This window comes from Crinia signifera, chromosome 19, assembly GCF_055691185.1.
Source record: "Crinia signifera chromosome 19, ASM5569118v1, whole genome shotgun sequence".
NCBI classification, from domain to species: Eukaryota; Metazoa; Chordata; class Amphibia; order Anura; family Myobatrachidae; genus Crinia; species Crinia signifera.
Genome location: NC_139226.1, coordinates 84,827,428 through 84,836,361, shown reverse-complemented (window position 1 = coordinate 84,836,361; position 8,934 = coordinate 84,827,428). Strand labels below are relative to the sequence as shown.

General features: G+C 46.9%; 1 long non-coding RNA gene across 1 annotated transcript; it reads right to left on the bottom strand.

Moving 5' to 3' along the window:
- Positions 1-435: 435 nt before the first annotated feature.
- On the bottom strand, positions 436-8,585 carry LOC146041962 (uncharacterized). The gene is made up of 3 exons (XR_014463692.1): positions 8,472-8,585; positions 5,296-5,393; positions 436-475 (listed from the first exon to the last, which is right to left on the bottom strand). It is a non-coding gene; the product is annotated as an uncharacterized LOC146041962 (long non-coding RNA).
- Positions 8,586-8,934: the final 349 nt, after the last annotated feature.

Below are 8,934 nucleotides of genomic sequence, written 5' to 3'. Positions count from 1 at the left end.
TAGCACACATCAAAGGGACAGAGACATAGACTTCTACAGTGCTAGGAACACCTAGTGAAGACCAGCGGAGAGACTTATCTAGACAGGTTGCTTATTGATCCATTCACACCTTCAGTACACCAAGGGCCCCAACGCGCGCCAACAAGTGTATTTATATGCAGTGTTTTTCTATGCTGGCCAGCGCATGGTAACTTTTTGTGTAAATGCATGCATTACTATGTGTATAGGAAGTATAGAGGGTATAGTAGTTTATTGAGTTTATATATGTCATGCAAAGTTACTTATTGAACCGTCATACTGTGTAAAGTTATGTTCTGCTTGTTCTATTGTTAAAGTCATAAGTTGAAGCCGCAAGTAATGAAAAAGTTGTTTATTGAATTCAAATGTTTGCATTGTAATGTTATACTCATCACATATTGAAAAGTAAACTTACCTTTTTATATAAACACGCTGTACCTCTATTCATTTGAGAGCCCTAAAAGGGAACAAGTATAAAATCAGTATAGTACATGTGGTAGCCACATACCTGAAATTAAAAGGTGGTTACATTTGGAGGCACTGCTGAGATTTGTTAGGATTTCCTGTTTACCAAACATATATAAAATGGAGACTTTAACAGGAATGGATATACACGAGTGGTGTATACAAAAAGATAGGGACCCTAGTAAATGCCTAGGAATAGCAGGAAACTTTTCGAAGTTCTCAGATGAAGAGGTACTAGAACAAGCAGATAAACTGTATGGTATGCTTAAACCAAAAATAGTGGACAAATGGAAGGGAGCCCTGGGGAAGGTAACGGCATTTCTCATAGAGAATCTGAGAGAATTAGACCCCAGCTTACTCCCAGCAATGGTTTTAGCTAGTGAAGAAACAGGGAGAAAGTGGCACATAATAGGGCCAGTAAAACCAGAAGGGCCTGCCAGTACAAAAAACCCCATCACTAATGCAAATGCCAAAGGGAAGGAGGAAAGGGATGTAGAGGATAATGATACCCAAAGCCAAACCACCAATGTAAGTGGCGGACAATTTGAGGTTATAGTAGACAGGATGGTAACACAACTTGAAAGATGGCATTATGAGGGAAGTTATCGTAGGCTGCGTATATTTTCTGGGATTATCCCAATACCCACGGGAGAAGAAGCCTATGAGGCATGGAAGGAGGCAGCCATACAGCAAGCTGAAGAGTGGCAGTGCCCTGATAAAATTAAAAGGCAAAGGGTGGTAGAAAGTTTGAGGGGCCCCGCCATGGGAATTATCCAGGCAGCCAGGCGCAGTAGCCCCAATGCCACCCTGGAAACGTATTTTGAGGCCCTGGATTATGCTTTTGGGACCCTGGAGGACGTAGGGGACCTTACGTCCCGATTATACCATACATTCCAAGACCCTGGGGAGAAGCTAAGCACCTTCCTGATCCGCCTAGACAAGTTATTGTATAAAATAGTGGATAAGGGAGGAATAGAGAAAACGGAGGTAGACAAACACAGGATGAAGCAGCTTCTCAGAGGAGCATTAACTAGTGACCCTGTTGCGCAGAAGTTAAGATGCTCAGGGATACGAGAGCCTCCCCCTACTTTTAATGACTTACTTAAGGAAGTGAAGCAGGACGAAGTCCTAATTGAAATGAGGGAAAAAACTGTGAAAAAGGTAAAGGTGGTACAGTCCGCCGCTGAAAGTAGCGAGTTTAAGGCCAAAATCCTTAAAATGTTAGAAGAACAAAATAAAAAATTAGAGGATTTTATTGTAAAGCAGAATGCAAAGGCCCCCACTCCAAACGTCAACACCCCGATAAGAGGATTAGGAAGGGGGAGTGGCAGGGGATGTTTTAACTGTGGAAGGTTTGGGCATAGAGCTTTCGAATGTAACCGGGGCACATACAGAAACCCTGGCAGGAGAACAGACAATAGCAGCCTGAACCAAGAGAGTCAAGAGCAGGGAAACGGGAGAGGGAGGTCTGTGAACCCCGCATAGGCCCCCTAGAGATTACTTGCTGCGCCATGGGAAACTCCTGGTGGAATGGGGAATTACCTGAAGGATTAGTAGGGCCCACTTGCCACATGAACGCGTCCATTAACAACAAGCCGTGTAAAATCTTAGTGGATAGCGGGTCCCAAGTGTCCATAATATTTGAGGAGTGGTATGAGAAGAACTTGTCAGAGGTACCTATTCAGCCACTCAGCGGACTTGTAATATGGGGCCTTAGTGCTGAAAAGTACCCCTACCTGGGCTATGTACAAGTGAACCTCAGTTTGCACAAGACGTCATCACAAGAGACTGACACTTTAGAAACACCTTTAATTGCTTTGGTGTGCCCAGACCTGTCGAAAGAAAGGGGAGAAACACCTGTCATAATAGGGACAAACACCCACATATACCGGGTGTTACAGAAGTGGCAAGAGGGAGAAAGAGAGCAGGCAAATGCAAGTTCTTTCTATGTGGGGACAAGGGAAGATAAGTTTCAGGACTGTTTTGAGGGGAGCGACATTACACCAAATGATAGAGCCATGTTAATTGAAGAACTTGAAAAGCATAAGCAAGCCTTCTCTGAAGGAGAGTGGGATCTCGGCATGGCTAAGGGAGTGGAACACCATATAAGGCTCACAGATGAGACCCCTTTCCGGGAGCGATCTAGGAGAATTGCGCCAGCCGACTTCGAGGATGTGAGGCAGCACTTAAAAGGACTGTTAGAGAACCAAGTTATCATAGAGTCCCGGAGCCCTTATGCCTCCCCTATTGTGGTAGCCCGCAAGAAGAGCGGAAAGATCAGGATGTGCGTTGATTACCGCACTTTAAACCAGAGAACAGTAACTGACCAATATACAGTGCCAAAAATAGATGAAGCCTTGGACTGCTTACAAGGGAGCGCTTGGTTCTCGGTGCTCGACCTAAGGAACGGCTTCTATCAAATTCCTATGAGACCCGAAGATAGAGAAAAGACAGCCTTTATCTGCCCATTGGGGTTCTTCGAGTTTCTGAACATGCCCCAAGGAGTCAAGGGAGCCCCAGCCACCTTCCAACGGACGATGGAAAGGATCGTGGGTGATATGGTGTACCGAGAAGTCATCGTGTACCTGGACGATATCATCGTGTTTGGGTCAACCCTTCAGGAGCATAACCAACGCCTGCTGAAAGTGCTGGAGAGGTTGATCGAAGGAGGGCTGAAACTATCGCTTGACAAGTGCCGGTTGTGCCAATCACGAGTGAAGTACTTGGGGCATATTGTCAGCAGAGATGGTGTGGCGACCGATCCAGAAAAGGTAGAGGCAGTGAAGAAGTGGCCCCGTCCGAACAAGCTTAAGGAGCTACGATCATTCCTGGGTTTCTGCGGGTACTACCGCAGGTTTGTCCCAAACTATTCCAGTATTGCAAAGCCTTTGACCGATCTGACCAAGGGATACCCATCGACTAACAAGAGGGTAAAGTCAAAGAAAGACTGTTATAAGACAAGTGAACCCTTTGGAGATCGGTGGACGGATGCATGTGAGACTGCTTTCAACTCCCTGAAACAATGCTTAACAGAGGCGCCTGTCCTCAGCTATGTGGACCCAGAATTGACTTACGTCCTACACATTGATGCATCGCTGGATGGACTGGGAGGAGTGTTGTACCAAGAGCACGGGAAGGAGCTAAAGCCGGTGTCATTCGCCAGCCGTGGATTGAGCGAAAGCGAGAAAAAATACCCGACGCACAAATTGGAATTTCTAGCCCTGAAATGGTGTATTGTGGATAAATTCCATGACTACCTATATGGAGCATCATTTACCGTCCACACTGACAACAACCCGCTCACTTATGTGCAAAGTACAGCCAAGCTTGATGCTACCGGACACAGATGGCTAGCTGCATTAGCTCTCTACAACTTCTCGCTGAAATACCGCCCAGGTGTCAACAACACAGATGCTGACTCTCTTTCCCGCATGCCAGGCCAACCTGAAGAAAAAGGGGAAGATGAGTGGATCGAAGTACCCGCAAGTAACATCAAGGGGATGTGCCACAGCATCGGAGTGAACCAACCACCCGAAAAGAGGTATGCAGATTGCTTGGGGCTGCCACCGCAAGTCTTACCACTATCCTACTGTTGGATTAGCCAAGTTGAAATGGAAGGGCTACCGAAGGTGAGGCAGAGTCAATTAAGGCAAGACCAGCAAGCTGATCCAGGCATGAGGTGCGCTTTCTCTCACAAGCACAGCCCCAGCACTCCCCCAGAGGTCCGCAAGGAAGCTGAACTGTTGAAAAGACAGAGAAAGAACCTGGTTACCAAGAAAGGGGTGATGTACCGAAAGCATGAAGCAGGGAGAAACCAATGGCAGATTGTGCTGCCAAGGAAGCACCGTGTTACAGTAATGAGAGCTCTTCATGACAAACATGGCCACATCGGGATAGAAAAGACTCTGAAATTAATAACTGATCGGTTCTACTGGCCAGACATGAGGAGAGATGTGGAGGCCTATTGCAAGAACTGTGGTAACTGTGTCGCCAGGAAAACTCTCCCGGGAAGAACAGCCCCACTGGTAAACATAAAGAGCCAAGGGCCCATGGACCTGGTCTGCATTGACTTTTTAACGTTGGAAGTTGAGTCGGGAAACAAATGCAACATTCTAGTAATTACCGACCACTTTACCAGGTACGCCCAGGCATATGTCACTCCAAACCAAAAGGCTGTTACAGTTGCTAATGTGCTGTGGGAGAAATTCTTCATCCACTATGGGCTTCCTAACAGACTGCACTCAGATCAGGGGCGTGACTTTGAAAGTAGACTCATCAAAGAACTGTGTCAAAGTTGCGGAATTAAAAAGTCACGAACCACCCCATACCATCCACAGGGTGATCCCCAGCCTGAAAGATTCAACAGAACCCTATTGGATATGTTGGGGACCCTGAATCCATTGGACAAGCGCAGGTGGAAGCAACATGTATCCAGGCTGGTGCACGCATATAACTGCACACGTTGTGATGCCACTGGGTATTCGCCATACTACCTAATGTTTGGGCGTGAAGCGAAGCTCCCCATTGACATCAGCTTTGGAACTTTGAACTCTGATCCGTCAAACACCTCACACTTAAAGTATGTGCAAACCCTTCGGAGAGAACTCCAGGAAGCCTATGAATTGGCTGAAAGGACAGCAGACAAACTAGGGAGAAAGAACAAGACTAATTATGACCGCAAAGTACGTGATCATGTCTTGCACCCAGGAGACAGAGTGCTACTTCGACGCTTGGGGCACCCTAGAAAGTTCAAGATCTCTTACCGCTGGAAAGAAGAGCCATTTGTGGTGTTAGAAAAGTTTGAGAACTTACCTGTATACAAAATCCAGAGAGAGGATGGAGAAGGGGCTGTGTTGACCCATCATAGACAAAACCTTCTTCCCATTGGACGAGATACCAGAATGGAGGACCTGAAAGACAGAGACACAGAACCTGTAAGAGAAGAAACGCCTACAAGTGACACTGCACAGATACATCAATCTACAGAACCAGAAGAGAATGGAGATGAAATTGGCCAAGGCTGCTACTTCAAAGACTGTGAAAAAGACATTGCCAAAAGCCTTGAGGAGAGTAAAATTATTGATGAACCCCCTTTGCAAAGTCCTGCCGTAGCAGATTGGGATTTTACAATTGAAGACTCTGACTGTCCTGTCCCTGAAGAATGGGTTGTGGGGGAGGAGGATATAACAGAGAATTATCCCAGTGACTATACCTTGGAAGATGGGGAAGCATTTGGGGAAGTAACTACAACTAGGCCCAAGAGAGCATGTAGGCCCCCAAACATTGTCACTTATGATCAGTTAGGGGTACCCACATATATCCCAAGAGTGACCTACCCTGCCAATTTAGCAGTATGGCCTTATTTTGCAAATACTGAAATTGTATATTAATAAATGTAATATTTCTATGATGATCCAAGTTCATTTATTGCCTTGTATCATCAGGGGAAGAAATGTAACATATATGCCTGTATATATGTTAGATTATAAGAGATGCATTACAAGCTACTTTGCTGTAAGAACTTATATTGTGTGATGGACTCTTACAAATATATGGTAACATTTGCCGAGCAACACAAATGCACAAGTTGTCAGGAAAATGTTCAAAACAACGTGGCATAGACTGTTATTTGTTCCAAATACATTGCTGACAGAAAACTTTGCTATATATGTGTGGGTCATCGCTGATTTAATGAAAAGTAGGACATTGGTGGCAGTGATTACAATGCTGTGAACATAGACATTGGTAATACAGCGTTTACACATATGCTGCTGCCCCCTAAGTGAACCCACAGCCAGCAGCCAATCAAATGGGTTTAGTGAGTGTCCCCGAGGACACTGAATGTGCGGGAAAACAGCTGTTCTCGTGCACTGAGCGGGAGAACAGCTGTCCTCGCGCAGCATCAGCTGACCCACCAGCGGGGAGTTTAAAAGCGCTGTCAAGCACAGCTAGAGTCAGTCAGCTGTTCCCTCTTTCCCGTGCTCGCCTCCCTGCTGTCGGCTCAGGAGACTGTAAACTGAGCTTAAACATTGCCGCAGCAGGAGGGGTTATGAGCCAAAGGAAGAGCCCCCTCAAAGCCAGCAGACAGAAAGTGCAGCTTGCCACCCGTCACACTGCCCACCTGTAGCACCCACTCAAGTGCCACACAGACATCGCTGACAAGAACTGCCGCCCTTCATGGCCAGGGAAGGGCATCCCCAAATACACCCCTCTACACCCAGAGCCTGTCTGTAGTCACACCAGTGCTCTGCGGGAGACGGGAGGCGGTGAGGAAGAAGAAAGCCAAATACCTTGCTGCCGGCGGGGAGGAACACTGACAGCGCATCACCCACGAAAGCCGCTCAGCCGGTTCCGAAGGCGTCTGCCGGGGGAAGGTAATCCAGCCGCAGCTCCGTTGATGCCGCCTCATCTGCCTCCGGGGACATCGCTGACGGGTGAGCCTCGCGCTGTCTGAAGAAGCGCTGGCAGCGCGTCACCCACGTGAGCCGCTCAGACGGGAGAAGGAGCCGCCTGCCAAAGCCGCCTGCCGGTTACCGCTGCACTAGCCATCGGGTAAGAGGAGCCGCCCAGCACCTGCCCATCATAGGCGCACCCCCCGCAAGCCGCTCCCCCCCAGGGCACCAGCAGCCGGAGCAAAGAGGCATCCCCGAGCACGCCCCTCTACACCCAGAGCCTGCTTGTCATCCAGCAGAGCTCTGAGGGAGACGGGAGGCGGCGTAGCTTTGGGGAAGTGTCACTTAACAAGGCACTCTTAATTACCCATCCTGCTGTAAGGACATCGTCACCCTGCCACCAGGCAATGTTTCTTCTGGGGGACAGAGAAAGGAGCGCTGCCCGCTCACCAATACAAATCCCCTCCACTCACTGACAGCTGTTCCGCCCATCAGGGAAGACGCCGACAGGAGGAGGAAAAGAACCGCCTCCCAGCTGTTGCCCACCCATAAGCCAGTACAGACCCCAGTGGTAAGAAACGCCCCATCTACGCCCCTCTACACCCGGGCTCCTCCTGCCTAACCAGCAGAGCTGCCTGAGGGAGACGGGAGGAGGCGGGGAAAGCAGCCAGAACTTTCCCAGCAAAGCAAAGCCCAAGCAGAGGAAAGCCGCAACTGTCACACCTTTCTACACCCTGGTGCTGTTTGTGTAATAAGCAGTCATCAGCGGGAGACGGGAAGTGGTGTGACAGGGAATTACCCAAGAGTATATGAGGCTAGAGAAGAATACATCATAAAGCTGCCTCAGTCAGGAAGAAAGTGCAGGGACAGAGTCAGGAGCCAGAATTATCACAGCTGCCAGATTGGGTGAGCTTGAATGACCCCTTTTTAACGCACTATAACACCTCAGGACCCCCATACATTTATATCAGCTCCACTTAAAGACAGCAACTTTAATAGAATTAGTCTAAGCTTCCTACTTTACAGAATAGGAGACTTTGTAGCAATTGCCCCTGAGCTTGCAGTCTAACAAATATATAGGAGCATACAAAGTTTCAATCTTCAAAAGGGAAAGCCAGACCATTGCATTTAAACTCAGTCACACAGATACTTTGTATGATTAATAGCACACATCAAAGGGACAGAGACATAGACTTCTACAGTGCTAGGAACACCTAGTGAAGACCAGCGGAGAGACTTATCTAGACAGGTTGCTTATTGATCCATTCACACCTTCAGTACACCAAGGGCCCCAACGCGCGCCAACAAGTGTATTTATATGCAGTGTTTTTCTATGCTGGCCAGCGCATGGTAACTTTTTGTGTAAATGCATGCATTACTATGTGTATAGGAAGTATAGAGGGTATAGTAGTTTATTGAGTTTATATATGTCATGCAAAGTTACTTATTGAACCGTCATACTGTGTAAAGTTATGTTCTGCTTGTTCTATTGTTAAAGTCATAAGTTGAAGCCGCAAGTAATGAAAAAGTTGTTTATTGAATTCAAATGTTTGCATTGTAATGTTATACTCATCACATATTGAAAAGTAAACTTACCTTTTTATATAAACACGCTGTACCTCTATTCATTTGAGAGCCCTAAAAGGGAACAAGTATAAAATCAGTATAGTACATGTGGTAGCCACATACCTGAAATTAAAAGGTGGTTACACTAGCTTTTTATCACATCGCATCGCATGCACAAGGCATACGATGCTATGCTATGTGTGCTAGTTAAGCACAGAACGCAAGCTGGGATCGATGCGTCTGTGGGCACCTTTAGTTTTTATCAAACTCTGTGCCCCAGTGAGGTGGGAGTTTGAAATTTGGATTAATTAGGGTTTTGTTACACCGGACTGGGAATATGGAAATGTATTAAGACTGAATGAACCACTAACTGTTGACTGATGTAATTATCTAATCCATTAAGAGCAACATTATATATACCTGTGAAAGTGCCTTGATGCTGTTCCCATAGAAGACTGCAGGGATGAAGCTGATGTTTTCCTCTATGCCTGCT